General features: G+C 38.9%; 1 protein-coding gene across 1 annotated transcript in view; it reads left to right on the top strand.

Moving 5' to 3' along the window:
* The first annotated feature begins 6 nt into the window (after positions 1-6).
* The window catches only part of RYK (receptor like tyrosine kinase), a 110,387-nt gene continuing 91,737 nt past the window's right edge, over positions 7-18,656 (top strand). Inside the window, exon 1 of the mRNA XM_040232817.1 lies at positions 7-70. The gene's annotated coding sequence lies outside the window, so the exon portion shown is untranslated. The remainder of the gene's footprint in view (positions 71-18,656) is intronic.

Genomic DNA, 18,656 nt, shown 5'->3' with positions numbered 1-18,656 from the left:
CTGCCGCCCGCGGCCGCGGGGCCCAGCGTGAGCCTCTACCTGAGCGAGGATGAGGTGCGCCGGCTCATCGGTGAGTGGGGACGCCTGCGCCAGGGCGGGCAGGTCGGCCCGGGCCCGGGTGCTTCCGGCCCAGTCCGCGCGCGCTGGACCGCGGCGGGTCGGTCCCAGCTCCAGGGTCGCCTCCGGGCCCCGGCGTCTGCCTGCTGTGCAGGTCGGGAGGTGTGGTCCCTGCCCGCCCCCGACCCCGGGCCAGCCTTCCGGCCTACTCCCCAAACCGCCTAAAGACCCAAGGACCCCTCGGCCGCCGGCGAGCTACACCATTCCAGCCTGCTTACAGCCTCTTCAGCCTTTCGCCTTATTCCCTAGAGGCACTCTTCCCCGCCGCTCCAAGTTTCTTTGACCCTTCCTGTACGTGTCGCTCTAGGGCCCTGGACTTTGGGTACTCGAAATCCACGTTTTATTTAGGAACTGCAGTGAATTTGATGCCCTGGTAGAGGCCACACTACTGTGCTGATACTTTGCTGCTATCATAGGTTTATATTTTCTTTAAATGAAAGAAATTGGTTATAAGGGTGCTACGTGTTCGAGGCAGTCTCCAGATCAGGGACGATAAGCGTATTTTATAATAGTGAATGAATCTCCAGGTACCAGAACTTTTAGCTTCTTCAGTATCTTGGATTTTTGTCTTGGATATGTTGGAGTTTGGACTGGTCCTGTATTTCTGGGCCACTCTTCTACGTTGATACCTTCTAAGGAAAGGAGAGCTTGGCTTTGGGTCAGCTGGTGGTTCTCTTCTACCTAAATAGTCTTGTTATTGCGGAATTAATTTGAAAAATATGACTTTGTGGATTCTGGAAGTAACCCCTTAGAGGAAGGTCTAATAGAAATGGCCCCAAATAGGAAGTCTTTGGTACTTGCAGATACCTAGACATTCACTTTCTTTTGTGTATTATGGGCCAAAGAGCCAGTTTTTTTTTTTTCCCCCGTCTTTATTTCATCTCCGATTTGTGGTACATCTGAGTGTTTGATGGGAAAAATTATTCTTTTACCTATCATTTTATTCTGTTTTCCAAAAGTCATAAGACTTCCTTGAAGCCTGTTGAAGTCGACTTAGTGTTAAAATGGAATTGCTTTTAAGCAGACTGTTTAGACGTTGTTGCATATATGGGTTTGTAGTCTTTAACCAAAGAAGAATGCTGTGTTTTTGTAATGTCCTGCCATTCTAAATCCTCTTTGCAGTCTAGCAGAATTAGCGGAATTTCGTTTAGCTGAATGAAAATTGCAAATTGGATTAGTGCTTGAAACAAGACTAAGGTTTAGGAAAAATATTGTTTATAAATTAACCCATCACATTAATTAAAAAATAATATTTTAAAAATAGTGGTTTACTCATTTAAAAACTACTATGTATTTATTGTGCATGATTTTGTAAAGATTTTTTGGTTGAAAATGTGTATATAATTTGTGCCTTTGTTTATATGTAAGAAATCATCTCCAGGAGGACAGGGAAGCTTGGCACGCTGCAGTCATGGGGACCCAAGGAGTTGGACTCGACTGAGCAACTGAACTGGATTGAGGAAAGGGACAGGGGACAACCAGAGGCTGACATGAAGTGCCTGCCATATACTTGCTCCTCCATGTTTTATCCACGTTATTTTCTTTAATTTTCTTGTGACCCAGTGAGGTGAATATTATTATCCCCATTTTAAGGATGAGAAAGTGAGACTTTTCAGTAACTTGCTCAAGGCCACACATTTAATAATCTTTTTTAGAAAAATCAAACGTAGTGTTGACATAGACCACAAAGTTTCACTGAATGAAATGAAGATATTTATAATAGAAGTTTGATTATGGTGTGGTAGAAAAGAATAATTGCTAATTAATACTTGAAATGTTTTATTTGTTACCTGATTGATAAACATCCAATTTATGCCCAGGAATGAGCCATTGGGAAGAAGGGAGAAAGAATTTCCTTGCTGATCAAAACCTCAGTCACCTCTGGGACAGGGGAGACCTGTAGTATTTTCTTTAATACAGAAAGAGTTGATCTGTTATAGTGGGTCTCTTGACTCTCCATCCTACACAGATCCAGGTCCTCTTCTTCCTTTATCTATTCTTCTGTTCTAACTTGAAAGTATTCCTTGGTTACTCCTGGCTGGGAAAGGGCAAGTGGGTGGGGCTGATGTGTACCAGGTGTACTGAGTTCTCAGAATGCAATTTCCCATAGGAACTCTTATTAAGACTGCTTGTGTCATGTTTTTGTATCATTATGGTTTACGTGCCTTTTAAAAGCTAATTCGAGAAACTAACCATCACTGTATAATATTCTGTATTATACAGTGTCTATATTCTGAGACAACGAATTTGCATTGCCAAGTGTGAAACTTATAAAAGAAGTTGGTAGTTGACTTCATAAATTGAACTAATTGTTTTTGGCATGAGAATAATTTTTTTTTAAATGCAGTTCATACATGCGCATAGTTTTAAAAAAATCAATAACGCTAAAAGGCTTAAAAAGCAATAGTCTTCTGCTTTTGGCCTTTCATCTTCCAGGCCCTACTTTCCAGTGGAAGCTGCTTTCCCAAGCTAGCTCTTTTTTTTCCCCTTTTTTTTTTTTTTTTACTTTTCATATTTTGAAATCAGTGTAGATATCTTAGTATAACTGAGCAGTTGCCCTCTTCTCATTCCCAAACCTCCGTGTTTAGTTACATTGTTTTTAGTAAAACCAGCAGTCTGTATTTACATTATTGTGTATATATTTATATTATAAATTTTTATTATACATTATTGTATGTATACATGTATGTACACACACACACACACATAAATATAAATTCACTTCTGAGTTAAATGGTGACCCGTAAATGGTTATGTTTTCTTTTCCAAAATGCTTTTGTTTTTCCTGGAACAAATAAGAGACTTAAACATTTTGATTAGTCTATTCTGTATCTATGGCTACATTCTCTCATACACTCCAAGAAATATATTAAATGCCTTTTGATATTTTTTTTTCAAGTAACACATCAAATCATCTATCAGTTCCACTTGTTTTCCTCTTAGAACCTCCTTTTGGAGGGAGAAAACAGTAAGCTTGTTTTCTCTGCAGATTCTGTACCCTTCTCTTCTGTCCTCTGTACCCTTCTTCTCTGTTCCCTGGATCTCCTGCCTTTTCTTTTTCTTGGTTTGCTTCATTTTACTAAAGTGTATCTTCAGTAGCTTCCTGAGAATAGTGCATGGGAGGTAAATTATTTCAGGCCTTGTATGTCTGGAGATGTCTATCCTGTCCTCATGCTTTTAGGTGATTTGACAGAATTTACATATCAGACAGAAAAAAATACATATATTTTTGCTACTTTTGGTGGCATTTTTCACAGTTACCTGGCTTTAAAGGGTTTCTGATGAAAAATCCAAAGGCATTCTGATGCTTTTTTTCCTTGTTGTTTGAGCTTAGGGTCTTTGTCTTTAAGAAATTCTGTAATTTTATAAGCTTCTCTGTGGCCCCTTCTCCTGTCTGTGGTTCCTCTTGTCTTAGTGAGCCCTTTCTATCTAGAGACTGATCTCCTTCGACTTTAAATAATGCTTGTTACTTCTGATAATTTCCTGTCCATCACTTTTTGTTTGTTTCCGAAATGTCTATTGGTTTGGTTATTGAATCTCCTGTAATTGATCTTCAGATACCTTTAAATTATGTTGCCTCTTATTTATCTTTATATTTGGAGGTGGAAGGAGGGGGAAATTTTCTCAGTTTTGTCTTCTAAGCTCTTGTATTTTAAAATTTTTAATGATTTTAAATTTTAGAATTCCTTCTGTTCCCTGTTTCAATTTCATTTTATTCTAATTTTATGGATATATTATCTTCATTTATCTTTCAGGTGTATGTTGTTTTTAATTTTATCTGTATATTTAATATTTTAAAAATTTTTCTTCTGCTTCCTCCAATGTGCCTGTTTATTTCAGAGTTCTTTTTCTGTTCATTTGAATTATATTTGTTGATCCTTCCATGTCTGTAATTAATTAAGAGTGAGATTCTGGGTCTCCCTTCTGATGTCCATGTCAGAAGCTTCCTCTGTCCTCTTTTTGCTTTAATAAAACTCTGCTACAAAAAAAAAAAAACAAAAAAAAAAAACAGTGAGATTCTGAAAAGTTGATTATGGGAGAGCAAGCTTGTGTGTATGTGTGAGAGGTCTCTTGGCCTCTCATGGGGTGCGAGTGGACTTTTCATTGGGAGTCTCCTCCTATCAGCACCTTCACCTCTTCTTTAGGACTAGTCAGCGTCTGTGGAGAAGAAACCTCCAGGCTGCTGCCTCAGATGTGCTGCCTGGGATTGGATTATCAGGTTGGGGAGAGATGAATGGTGCCGTTATTCAGGCTGTAGACTTGGACTTCTCCTGTTTACAACTCCCTTGTCTCTGGTTCAGTTTCTTCAGAGAAAAACTTTGGGTTAACTGCCAGACCTGGGGGCCCAACAGCTTTGAATGCCCCTCATCAGTGGCTCCCCCTTTGACAGGCCAGAGCCTCAGGCTGGTGGCCCTTGGTGCATCCAGGGCTGAGTCCCTCCAGGGGTCCTGAGAAGCACTGACCACTCCAGCCGTGTCCCATCTTGCATATAGGGTCACAAAGAGTTGGACACGACTAAGCACACACGAGCACATCATGCAAAAGTTTGTTGAAATATTTGATGTGGTGTTGTCTACTTTCCCTTTGTTTGTAGTTTAATATCTTTGTGATTTCATTACTGTCATTTTAGAGGAGTCCTAGGAAGATGGGGTTAAAGGCTAGTGATCACAGTGTGTAAATGGAAGTTAGGGTTGGGCTTTGACTGTTGGAGAGCTGGTGATGTGTAGTTTTTGGTAATAACACTATTAGGAAGAGTAGTGGTGGTGGTCACAGTAATGGTGGACACTTAATAGTGCTGCTGACATGTTACAATCTTTTCCCTATGTCAGGTACAAAATAATCCCTGTTTTGGGTGTGTACTGTTACAGATTTGAAGGAGTATGTAACCAGCTCATTGCCTGGTGGTAGGGCATGCAGTCTTGATGGAGGTCTATTGGTATAGAGACTCCAAAAGCCTCAGAAGCTTTATGGGGAATCCCTTTATTTGCCCCAGGCCCTGCTTAGGTGGCAGTGTTGGCATTCGATTCCCCATTTTACTAATGAGGACTCTGATTTGGGGCCCTTTGGGCAGTGAGTAGAGGGCCAGATCTTAACCCAGTCCAGAATCTATATTGCCTCTATGTCAGCTCTGGAGGAGCTGTGATTAACTGAAATTCTTAAGGAGTAGAATTGACAAGCCTGCTGCCACATGTGCTCATTTGTCTTCACTATTATCCACGTTCTCTCCTGTTCACTGTCTAATTGGTAATTCTGATAGTTGAGTTCCCTGGAAGTCCAGAGCTGGTGAAAATTGTCTGTGGCTGGGGCAGTGCTAGGGTGTGGGAAAACTTTGCTGACGGATGGGGGGTGTGGTGTAAACTGGTCATGATAGCAGAGATGCTGGCGGTAGGGCATCTGTAGGAGTCTAGGGGACTTCCCGCCAATTAGGAATTCACTCTGGATAACTGCCTCTCCATTAAAATAAAGTACCCTCTGGAAGAGTTAAGCATTGTTAACATCTTATTTAAAATCAGTTTAATACTAGTTGAGATCATTGCTTCTCGAATCAGTCCAGTAAAAATTTCTGAAGCCCAACCAAGTACCACATACTGTGGTAGAAAATGGCAATTCAAAGTTACTAAATTCCTTCTCTTAAGGAACTTGAAATTTCATAGGAGAGACTAACAGTTGTAGCTACAACTCTAACATTAAGATAAGAGTTAATACTTCTGATTGATGTAAGTTATCGTGGGAATGATTGCTTTTGACTGTAGAAGGTTGGAGGGTCTTATGGGGTTTAGGGAAAGTTTTTCTAGAAAAGGGGACATTTGAGTCTCATCTCCAAAGATGAGCTTGAAAGACAGAAAAGAGGAGCAATTCATGTCAGGCAGAAAAAATAGCACAAAGCCAGAGATGTATGGAAGCAGGTATGTGTGAAATCAAGGAGTAGGAACAATTTAATGTGGCTAAGATGAGCAAACCAGGGAGTGGCAGAATATAAAGCTGAGAGGTAGGTTGAAATTAGATTAGAAATTTGAATTTTATTTTATAGGTAATGCGAAACTGTAGAATTTAGGAAAGGAGAGTACACAGAAGGGTTATAGAGAAGACAGCTTTGGCCCCAGTAAAAGGGTGGCTTGCAGACTGGAAAGATGGATCAGGGGAATGGAACAGAGCCTTGTTGTGCTGTGCTAGTTGCTCAGTCATGTCTGACTCTTTGCCACCCCATGGACTGTAGCCTGCCAGGCTACTCTGTCCATGGGGATTCTCCAGGCAAGAATACTGGAGTGGGTTGCCATGCCCTCCTCCAGGGGATCTTTCCAACCTAGGGATTGAACCCAGGTCTCCCATGTTGCAGGCAGATTCTTTACCACCTGAGCCACTAGGGGATCAGCTAGGGCAGTTGAGGGTGTGGGATGGGTTTATGGGGAATTCGCAGGGAGTTTGGAGAAGACTTAGTCGGGGAGAATGGAGGGCTAAAGAAAAGGGAGGAGGCAGAGAGGAATCAAAGTTTCAGATTTGGGCAGCTTTTTCTTATTGAAAGTGGTTGAAGGAAAAGAAAAATGAGATGAGCCATTTTTCTCCCAGCACTCTCTTCCTTTTCAACCTCAAGTGTTTGGGGTGGGGGAGCAGTGAGCGTGTTCTTTCTGCTGCTGTGGGGTCTGTCCTGCCGCTGCTCAGACTCTGAGGAGGTGGGTGCTGGTGGAGGTGGGTTAGCGCCCTGCAGCATGGTCCTAAGCCTGGATGTTTTGGGTGGGGTTGGTGGTATTGATACAGTGTTAATTTGAATCCATGTGTTCTTCTTTGCGAGAGCAACACTGAGACATCCTGCAGTTGTGGGTTTTGAATTTTTTTTCCCCCATCTTCATTCTACACACGTGGGAGAACTGTCCAGTTATGGCTAAACCTGTCTCCGGTGAGTCACATCCTGAGTGACTCGTCTGTTCTGAAGGTGCTGCCTGAAATACTGTTTGGACTTTAAGGGTCACTTTAGAAACAAATGAAACGTGGGTTTTGTTTTTTTTTTGAACATCATGAATTGAGAAGTTCCACATGATTACTTTTGGGGTTTTAACACAGTTATGCCAGTGTTCTGAAAAAACTTGCCAGCTATATGTACTAAAACAAAACAAAAACTTGACGTGAAATAGAGCCATTACCTACTCTGAAATTGTATTACGCTTAAAACTATGTTTTTTTTCTGTGTTATTGTTGATGTATACCAAGTATAATATTTTCTAATCAAGATGTTATGAACAACTTTCATTTATGTAGGACCTCTAAAAATGTGGTATGCCAAAACAAATGTGTGTATTGCTGAATTACCTAATAAACCATTTACTGAAAATTCTCAACTGTGTTAACAGTGTTGAGTGGCAGACTATTTTTGAAAAGTAATTTCAGAGGTCTCATTCTTGTTCTTAAGACAAATATGTTCTATCTTGTTCATAAATAATGAACGTGTTCTTTTATAAATATGTCTTGCTCTGTGTCATCAGTTTCACTTAATTTCTTTTATTTATCAACCGTTGACAGTAGATGGCATTGGCATTTTTTAATAGATAAAGCTGAGACTCTGGAAAATTACACAGTTTGCTGGAGGTCACAGAGATGTCTGGGGCTGTATGACTCTAAAGTGCGTGCTTTCTCTACTATGCTGCCTCTGAAAGTTAACAGTTTACATAGTCTTTATCCAGCCAGAGTCATCTGAGGGGCTTAAACAAAATACAGATTCAGAGACCTACTCTGAGCAATTTGTTTAGGAGATCTGAGATGGGGTCCAGCCAATGAGGTTTTTGAACAGTATGTCTCATGAATTATAAGATGTACGGCTTTTTCACATTTGAACATCTCTGAAATTGGAATCATTTTACAATCAGTGGTGAGTCATCAGGTAATTGACAGCCTTTTTTCTTTCATAATGGCACAAAAAATAATGGTGCATTTAGACTAAATGAAATACAATATTTTAACAAGGTGAAATTGTAAAGGAGACTTAGACATAATTTGCCATCTTTCTTGTTTTTTGGGTATCTGTCACAACTTTCTTTCAGAATTGTAAAATTCACTGGTGTTTACTTATTTGTGGTAATGGCTGTGTAGTAATGTCCTTGCAGGGAAGGCCAAAATGGCATTAGGTTTAAAAACAATGGAAACTCGCTTTTCAGCTAGGAAGTTGCTGTCAAGAGAAATATCAGTGGTTCTCAACTTATTTTGTGAAACCCTGAGAGCCTTTCCCTAGACAAGGGTATGGATACCACATATGCTAAGTTTTGTATACTCTGATGGGGGTTCTTAGACTTTGAGGGTTTTGCAGGGCCTCTTGATGAAAGCTTATGGGTACATCTGAATCCCTTAAAGCTGCTTCTGGAAGGGAGCATCTGTTACATTCTGTATATCATCAGGTCAGATTCTCTGACCTCCTACGTGATTTTTTTTCTTCCACTTTTATTGAGATATAATTGACATACAGCACTGTGTAAGTTTAACATGGCCAGCATAATGATTTGACTTACATACATCATGAAATAACTACCATAGTAGGTTTAGTGAACACTATTATCTCATGTAGATGCAATATTAAAGAAATAGAAAAAAAGTTTTTTCCTTGTGGTGAGAATTCTTCAATTTACTTAACAGCATTCATATATAGCATATAGCAGTGTTAATTATCATGTTATACATTATACCTCTAATACTTATTTATCTTATAACTGGAAGTTTGTGCTTTTTGACTACCTTCATCCAACTCCTCCTGCCCCCTGAATTTGTAAAAAGTTTGCAGACATTAAGGCTTCAGTTCAGTTCAGTCGCTCAGTTGGTCCGACTCTTTGCGACACCATGAATTGCAGCACGTCAGGCCTCCCTGTCTATCACCAACTCCCGGAGTTCACTCAAACTCGTGTCCATCGAGTCGGTGATGCCATCCAGCCGTCTCATCCTCTGTCCTCCCCTTCTCCTCCTGCCCCCAATCCCTCCCAGCATCAGAGTCTTTTCCAATGAGTCAACTCTTCGCACGAGGTGGCCAAAGTACTGGAGTTACAGCTTTAGCATCATTCCTTCCAAAGAACACCCAGGACTGATCTCTTTTAGAATAGACTGGTTGGATCTCCTTGCAGTCCAAAGGACTCTCAAGAGTCTTCTCCAACACCACAGTTCAAAGGCATCAATTCTTCAGTGCTCAGCTTTCTTCACAGTCCAACTCTCACATCCATACATGACCACTGGAAAAACCATAGCCTTAACTAGACGGACCTTTGTTGGCAAAGTAATGTCTCTGCTTTTCAATATGCTGTCTAGATTGGTCATAACTTTCCTTCCAAGGAGTAAGCATCTTTTAATTTCATGGCTGCATTAAGGCTTATTCTGTTGTAATTACATGGCTTTTGACAAATGCATCCACTGTAGTATCATACAGAATAATTTTGCAGCCCTGAAAATTCCCCTGTGAAGGGGGCATTTATGTTTATTAATACCTCTACTTATATTTTAAGTAAGTTTGCTTTTAAAAAATGTATTTATTATGGAGAATTTTGAACATTCAGGAGTAGACAGACTAGTATAGTGAAATTCTATGTATCCACTATCCAGTTTCAACAATTATCAACTCAGGGCCAGTTTTGTTTGTTCTGTACCTCCCCACTCCCTATCCACTCCCTTGTCATCACTTCTCCCCGTCTTCTGCTTGGATTATTTTGAAGCAAACTCAGAAAATTGCATAAAATATTCTTCAGTGTGTGTGTCTAAAAGATAAGGACTCTTAAAAATTTATAATAACCAAGATCACACCTAAGAAATTAACAGTGATTCATAAATATCATATATCTAGGCTTCAGTCTTCCTGCTTTATAAATTAATGTTTATATGGAGACTCTTGCCTGCCACCTGCTGCTTCTCTTGTCGCTGCGTCTCACCACACCACCGTTTAGTTCCTTTGGTGCCAAGCTCTTCTCACCCTAGGGTCTGCAGTCAACTCTTGCTCTGCCTTATGTACTTATCTCGGATCTTTTTGTGGCTGGAGTCTTCTGGATCTCAGCTTAGTGTTCCGTCTTCAGAGAGCTTTGCCTCTCTAGGGCTGACCCTCAGTGCCACTCTGTTCTGTCACTTTTGTTTTCTTTTAGGTGGGATTCTCTGGTGGCTCAGATGGTGAAGAATCTGCTTGCAGTGCCAGAGACCTGGATTGAATCCCTGGGTCAGGAAGATCCTCTAGAGAAGGGCCTACCCATTCCGATATTCTTGCCTGGAGAATTCCATGGACAGAGGAGCCTGCGAGCTACAGCCCAAGGGGTTGCAAAGAGTCGGACACGACTGAGAGGCTAACACTTGACTTTTGTTGTTTCTATCTCCCTCTGTAGGAAAGTTAATTCTGTTTGAATAGAGACCCTTTTATATTGTTTTACTCTATATCCCCCCGCACCTGAAACAGTACGTGGCACATCGTCAGGTACTGTTCAGTTAAAATTCAGTGAATGAATAAGTGAATGAATCATACTTTTTAAAAAAAATTCACCATCTTGTGCCTTACTGGAGTCATCATTCTTTTGATCATTTCCCTTTGCCCACTTAGTTATTATCCAAAAGGATATTGGATTCAACTTGCAAATGGAAGTGTAAATAAATTAGTTATAATAGCTTCCTTTGAAGTTGCCTAATTTTCCCAACTCTGTCTCCCTTGAACCCCACTCCCTGGGTAAGATGTCCCCACCTTGGCTTCCATAGCTCTGTACCATATATAAACTGTGTGATCACTGTACGCATCATATTCTCTAGTGTCCCTGCTTCACTAAGGCTACCTTGTGGCTTGGCACATAGCTGTCTCAGCAGACTGCTGGTCCACACTACAGCTGAAGGATATAAAATATTCAACAGAGATTCTGGCAAAATAATTAGAAGCTGGAAAACAGATTTCTAATCTTCTGAAATGCTAATCTGCTGTTAACCCTAGCCAGTGTATTTTTTCATCTCTAGAAATTTGATTTGGGTCTTTTTATGTCTTCCATATTTCTTCTTGACTTTTTGCGGGGGTACAGTTACAGTAGTTGTTTTAATGTCAGTTGATTCTAACATCTGCCAGTTCCACATTGGTTTCAGTTGATCTATCTATTTTGCTTTTTTGCATGCCTGATAGTTTTTGACTAGATACAGGCATTATGAATTTTGTCCTGTTGGGTCCTGGATATTTTTATATTTCTGTAAATATTTTTAGGTTTTATTCTGGTGCTCAGTTAAGTTACTTGGAAATAGTTTGATCTTTTCAGGTCTAGGTATTTAGACTTGTTAGATAGGACAGGAGCAGGCTCAGTGTAGGTCTAAGTATTTCTGAGTCAAGACCTTTCTGTGTACTTTCTCCTGTGACTCATGAGGTTTTCCAGTCTGGTAGATGTGAATAGGTGATATTCCAGAACCTATGAAGTGTTAACTCTGTTAACATTTTATTTTTACTCTGTTCTGTGTAGCTTCCTGATGCATGCTCTGATTAGTACTCAGCCAAAGGCTGGAGGGGCAGCCCTCTGCAGATCTTGGAAGTTCTTTCTCTATGCAGCTCTCTCTTCTCTGGAAATTTGTCTTACATACTCTAGCTGTCTTTGCCTTTCTGAACTCATGTATTTTGTCTGGTTTTGATTATTTCAGACGAGGGAGTTTATCTGGTCCTGTTACTCTGTCTTGTCCAGAAGTGGAAATGTCCGAGGATTATCTTTTCGATTGTTTGCATTTTTTCAAAAGTTGTTTAACTCCTTAGATTATTTGTTCAGATAATTCAGTCCAATTTCAAAAAAGAGTTCCAAGGTTTGTGTATGTGAGCATGTATGCACATGTGCAAAAATGTGGGTTTATAATAGATAATATGGTGTGGGATAATATTGGATTTGAAATCTGCATATTTGAGTTTTAAATCTATCTCCGCCTTCTGTTATATGTGGGCAGGCAAGTAATTAATGTTTCTGAGTGTTGGTTTCCTCATGAATGAGATGCTTTTCAGTGTATAACAGGATGTCTGTTACCACAGTTGCCGTATATGAAAGTGCCATATAATCCTCAGAATAATTTATTTTAGTTATTGGTGGGGGATTTGTATGTTTTTGGATAAAAACTCAAATCATAGAATGTTAGAGGGGTCATTTAGATATCACTTGCTTGATTGATTGCCTTAGGTAGCAACATTTATCACTCATTGAATAATTACTTGCTGAGTTTACATTAGGCCTTATTTTAGAAGCTTGACATGTTTTGGTGAAATAAAACAGATAAAGATACCTGTCCTCATACAACTAACTTTTAGCAGAGAGCTGAGTGACTTGCCTGGGGCAAAAAAAATTCAGGTAACTTTGGGACAAGGACTCCAAATTTGCACTTGGAGTTGCTTGCAGGGAGGAATAATGTTTGTGAATTCTCTGTTGTGTCTTTGATTCCCTGGCTGTAACCGCCAACTCTGAGTTACTAATGGCTGCACAGCTGACTGAAAGTGTGTGTGTGCTCCTGTTAGGAATTGGCTATGAAAGAGATTGAAAGGTGGTTGTGTCAGACTGTGAGTAAATTACTTCACCTCTACTGTAAGCGCTGAGCTTGCAATACATACATGAGCTTGGTAAGATAATTTTCTTCTTTAAATAGTGCAGGAATCAATGATAAATTGTTTTTCAGAGTATCATTTTACCAGCTAGAACATTCTGGCACTATGGTAGGGCATGCTTCATATTTTATGCTACAGTGCTAGAGATTATGGGTTATGTTTTTGTTACTATCCTTAGATAGGAGTTGAAGAAAAGATGCCCCTTTCCTACAGTGTAACATTTGTAAATTCTCTTCTTATGATGTAGTTAAATATTAGGCCTCAGCTAATTTTCTAGGTATAATTTGACTATAGCTAGATTTATGAGCTTCTGGTAGACAAATTATTACTTTATTGTATCCATTTCAGTTTGTTAGTTTCCATAAACTAGGAAAATCTGAAACAAGAACTCTGTATTTATTTAATTTGAGCATTGATTAAAATGCAGACTATTTAGTGGCTTCAGACATAGTAAACTTTTTTTCCTCTGGCTCGCACACCATACTGTCCTCAGAACCTAGAAGGGTATCTTGACTAAATTTTCAACTTCAGTTTGACTAACATTTGGAAACCATGGATGATATCATAGAATAATAGAGTTTTGGCTGACTTTTGGAAACCATCATGATATCATAGAATAATAGAATTTTGTGGCTGAGGAGGGACTTTAACTTTGTCTGGTTTAACTCCCTTGTTTTATAGTTGAGGAAATTGATGCTTGGAGAAGGTGGTTAAATAATTGATTGCCAAAGGTCACTCAGCTACTCATTAGCAAAAACGCCACTTTAGTTCTGTTCCTAAAATACTCTTGTTTTTTGCCTTAACTGATTCCTCATGTTCGTCTTTGATGTAGTTGATTTTTATCAATAGCCAGCCATTCGTGCATCTAACGTTTGAATGCCTACTAATACACTAACATTCCAGCCCTGCTTGAGAGGTGTGCGAGGTAGCAGGGAAGACAGATGGTTTGCTCACTGGCACTAATCGTTCAACCATTGTTGTGGTCTTAGGAAACCAGTAGTTAACTTTTAAAATCAATTAGAATAATTTTTAAACTGTTGTGTTATTTGAACTTAAGCTGCACAGGCCAGGTCATGTAGAACATAAGCCTTGAATTAAGCTTGAGCTTAAAATTGTTTAGGGGAAAGTGAATTTTCCTTGATGGATGCTGAGCGTTTTGTAGAAATAACTTTGGTTTTTCAGCTTGGAATTTGGGTTATCTAAAAATAACTTAACGAATAAATGTCATATTTTCTAACAAGAGAGTAACATTCCTACTGTGCTAGAATTGGCAGTGAGAAATTTAAGTCTGGTTATGATAGTTGAAGAACTGAAATGTTTTTCATCTTAGAAGAGAAGAGTTCTATAATTTTAAGACCAGAGTGCTGCCTTTCCCGCCCACGCCTGCTCACCCTTGTTCCTGCCTGCCCTCCGGCAGTCAAGTTCCACTTTCCATCTGCTTGTTGGCCTGCTCTGTCCTCTTTTCTGTTGGCCCTTTCGTTTTTATCTTGTGCAACTCAAGGTTTGTTTTGAGGTCTCCTCTGACTCTTTCACAGTGCTGCTTTTTCTCCTCAGCTTAACTGAAACCTGATTTCCTCTTGTGAGTGAAATTTTCCTCAGAATCCTTTCCGGTTGCTGGAAAACAGTGTTAGTACACTCCCTTTGCATTTATGGGGTAGGGGTCAGCTTTTTTTCTTTTCTTTTTTAAAAATGATAATTTATTGGGTGATGTTCACATGACATAAAATTCACCTTTGTAAAGTGAAGAAATAATTCAGTGACATTTAGTTTATATATCATGTTGTGCAACCACCAACCCTGTCTAGTTTCAAAACATTCCCATTGCTCCAGAGTAAAACTCCTTAACCATTAAGCAGTTTTTTCCCATCTTCCTCTCTCTTCAGCCTCTTACAGCCACCAATTTGTGTTCCATTTATCTATGTGGATTTATCTATGCTGGATATTTCACATAAATGGACTAATAAAATGTGAGACATTATCTATCTGGCTTCTTTTTGGCACTGTGTTTTGGGAGTTCATTCACATTGTAGCATGTGTCAGTCCTTCATTTCCTTCCATGACCGAATAGTATTCTGTTCTATGTATATACCAAAATTTGTTTATTCCTTCATATTTTGATGGATATTGGGCTGTTGCCACATCTTTACTATTGTGAATAGTGCTGCTATGAACGTGTGTGTTAAGTACTTGATTATCTATTTTCAGTTTAGGATATATACCTGAGAGTGGGTCATGTAGTAATTCTCTGTTTTAACTTTTTGAAGAACCACCAAACTTTTTATTTTTTTACAGTGACTGAGCCTTTTTGTGGTCCTATCACAGTGCACAAAAGTTCCAACTTCTCCATATCCTTGCTAACGCTTGCAGTTTTCTGTTTGTTTTTTAATTAAAGCTATCCTAGTGAGGGTAAATGGATACCTCATTGTAGTTTTGATCTGTATTTCTCTCATGACAAATGATAGTCATATGTTTGTTGGCTGTTTGTGTGTTTTCTTTGGAGAAATGTCTATTCAGGTCCTCTGCCCATTAAAAAAAAATATTTATTGATTTGGCTTCGTGAGTCTCAGTTGCAGCACACAGGATCTGTGTTGCGGCACACAGGATCTTCGCTGTGGCACGTAGGCTCCTCTCTAGTTGTGGTGTGTGGGCTTAGTGGTCCCACCCCATGTGGGATCTTAATTCCCCCACTGGGAATCAACCCAGCGTCCTCTGCGTTGGAAGGTGGATTCTCAACCACTGGACTACCAGGGAAGTCCCCCTTTCCCATTTTTAAATTGTCTTTTTGTTGTTGGGTTGTAAGAGTTCTTTATGTATTGTGGACACTAGACCCTTATCAGATAGATGATTTGCAACATTTTCCTCCGTTTTCTAGGTTGTCTTCACCTTGATAATGGCTTTGGATGTGCAGAGGGTTTTATGAAGTCCAATTTGTCTATTTTTCTTCTGTTACTCTTGCTTTTAGTCATAAAATTTTATCCCTATATTTCTAAGAGTTTTATAGTTTTAGGTGTTATATTTAGGTGGTTGATTTATTTGAGTTAGTTTTTATATGTGGTTAAGTTCATTCTTTTTGCATATAGATATCCGATTGTCCCAGGACCATCTGTTAAAGAGGCTATTCTTTCCCCATTAAGCAGTCTTGGCACACTTGCCAAAAATCAGTAGGCTAGATGTCTACTTGGACATCAGGTGGATTTTTGAGGTCATGAACAGCTTTGGCCTTGCAGGGTTTCCCAGGTTTGCCCTTGTGCCCCACTCCCTCCTATGTGTTGCTTCTTTGCCATGCATCATAGCACATCCTTTACCATGTAGTTCCTGAGGAATTGAGTACCACTTTTGATGATGGTTAAAATAACTATGGGTTTTATTCTGTTCCAGTACTAGCTAATGGAGCCAATGTTTACACATGATTGAAACACTCTGCCAAGAAACCTAAATTTACCCTACAGAACACATTTCCCCTTTTAAAAGTTGCATAGAGAAACATTGCCAATTTCATTGCAAGATATTTTTGTAGTTTGTTTAAAATTGGTGTTTTACTGGTTCCTTATATTCTACATTAATTGGCTAAGTCTTTTATGCTGATTGGAAAGAAGCAATAACTGCTAAGTGACCGATATCTCTGGTTGCACAATATTTTATATCAAAGGCCTGATTATACCTGCATCAATTGTGTAAAGCTTTAAAACTTTAAACTTTTAACTATTGAACTTAAGCTATGTAAAAATTAATCAAAAAGATAGATAAGCAACAAGGGCCTACTGTATAGCACAGGGAATTCTACTCAATATTCTCGGGTAATCTATATTCAAAAATCTAAAAAAGAATGAATGTATAACTGAATCACTGTGTCATATATCTGAAACTAACAAAGCATTGTAAGTCAACTGTACTCCATTAAAATTAAAAAAAAAAAATAAGGTAAAAAGTCAATTGGCTAGAAATATATAGGCTTATTTCCTTACTCTCAGTTTTCTTCCATCAGTCTAGAGATCTGTCATTATGCTGTTACCACACTGTTTTGGTTTCTCTGGCTTTATTGTAAGTTTTGCAATTGGAAAACGTAACTCAATGGTGTTCTTTTTCAAGACTCTTTCGGCTGTTGGAGGCTACTTGCATTTCCATATTTGAGAATCTACTTTTCTGTTTTCTGCAGAAAGGGCAGTTACAATTTTGATAGGGATTGCACTGCTATATCCCTTTGGGTAGTATTGCTACCTTAACAATAGTAATAATAAGTCTTCCAATGCATGAAGATGGGATGTCTTTCCATTTACTTAGGTCTTCTTTAATTTCAGCAGTTTTGTAGTTTTCAGTGTATAAAACTTGCATCTCCTAATTTAATTGATTGGAGTTGTTTTGTTAATTTCCTTTTTGGATTGTTCATTAGGGGACCAGCTTTTATCATGCATTATATCCTTCATTTGTTACTTTGATTTTTGATTGTTTTGCCCTAGGACAGTGACTCAGCATCCTCTTCTCTTTTTATATCATTGAGATTTACTTATAGGACTTTTGACCCGTTAGGGTTGTTGGAGTCACTGAGTTTTAAGCCTCAGTGACTTGTTTTAATTATTTCCCTCCCTTTATCCCCGAGGATATTAACATCACTATGTTTTTTTTTTTTTTTCTCACTTGTTACTTGTGACTGTGCTGGTGCTTTTCTAAATAAGGCACTCATTGAAATGGCCACTTTGGCCTTGGTCCTTTTCTCAGCCCTTGGAACATCCTTGCTGTGATCAGGGTACCCCAACCTACTCTTAGTCACTCCCTTCTACCGGAACCAGGCTGTTTCCTGGCCTCTTAAAGTTGCCCTTTCCCTGGCTTGTGCACAACTGCCTGAGTAAAGCATCGCTGAATAAACGGTTTCCTTCACTACCTCTCTAACCATTCCTCATGGCCCACTTCTCTGCAGAAGCTGCAGCACCACTCCCAGACAGTGATAAACCCTGCCATCTGCTGGCCCTGCTTTGAGACTGCCTTTAATTGTTATGTCATACTGGAAACACTAGTGATTAGTAGCAGTTAGAAAGGAGTAGATTACCTAGATCCTGTCTTCAATTGTCTATTACTTTTCTCTCTCTTAAAAACTGTTTTGAGCATGATGGGGAAGGAAAGAATAAAGATTACATTCAGGAATACATGTATGATAGTCTTTACAGATTTCATCTTTTTTAAAAAAATCAGTTTGTTTAAAAGTCTTTTTATTTTACTAACTATTGCCTGATTATCTGAATAAAAACATACACCACTTGGAAAGTATACAGGACTGTAAAAGAGAAGAAAAGTACACATTATTTAACTATGCATTGGGAGTCTTTGGTAAATATCTTTCCAGCATTTTTCCATGTTCTCATTTTTCTTTATGCAGTTGGAATCTTAGAATACAGGTAACTCTTTGAGATAGATGGAACATCAGGATCTATAACGTTATATTTTCCCTCCCTCCCCTGTCGTTAGGTTGTGGACTATACATTTTCTACTTTACAAACTTATTGTGCTTTTCCTTATAGCTGATTACCTTTTTCTAAATCTCTTATGGTTGCTTTGGAAGAATTGAATTTCCTTTAAAAGTATGGTCTTGATGTGTCTACATGTCCACTCCCCCATATTAATTGTGCGTGGAGATACACATATCTACGTGCTAAGATCAGTCATAGGCTGATAGTTTCGTAACATGATTAAACATATATTGGGTTCTCCTCATATTTTTGTTATTTTGGGAAAATTGATTACATTGGGTTCTTTTTGTATTTCTAATATTTAGGGATTTTTTGGATTCTACATTTTGATGTAGAGCTATATTCATAATTATTATACTAGAATTATTACATGTGATAAACCTTTTCTCAGTATAAAATGATTATTTCATGTTAAAAATAAAAGTGCTATTAACTTCTCAGTATGTTTTGGAGTGACTTTTATGGAGAAGGATACATAGTTGGTATTTTTTTGAGAATCTGTTGTCTTTGCACATGATGAGAATTTG

Source organism: Oryx dammah, unplaced genomic scaffold (assembly GCF_014754425.2).
Source record: "Oryx dammah isolate SB20612 unplaced genomic scaffold, SCBI_Odam_1.1 HiC_scaffold_2, whole genome shotgun sequence".
NCBI lineage: Eukaryota > Metazoa > Chordata > Mammalia > Artiodactyla > Bovidae > Oryx > Oryx dammah.
Note: the sequence above shows the minus strand (reverse complement) of the source record. Positions and strands in the feature narration are given on the sequence as shown.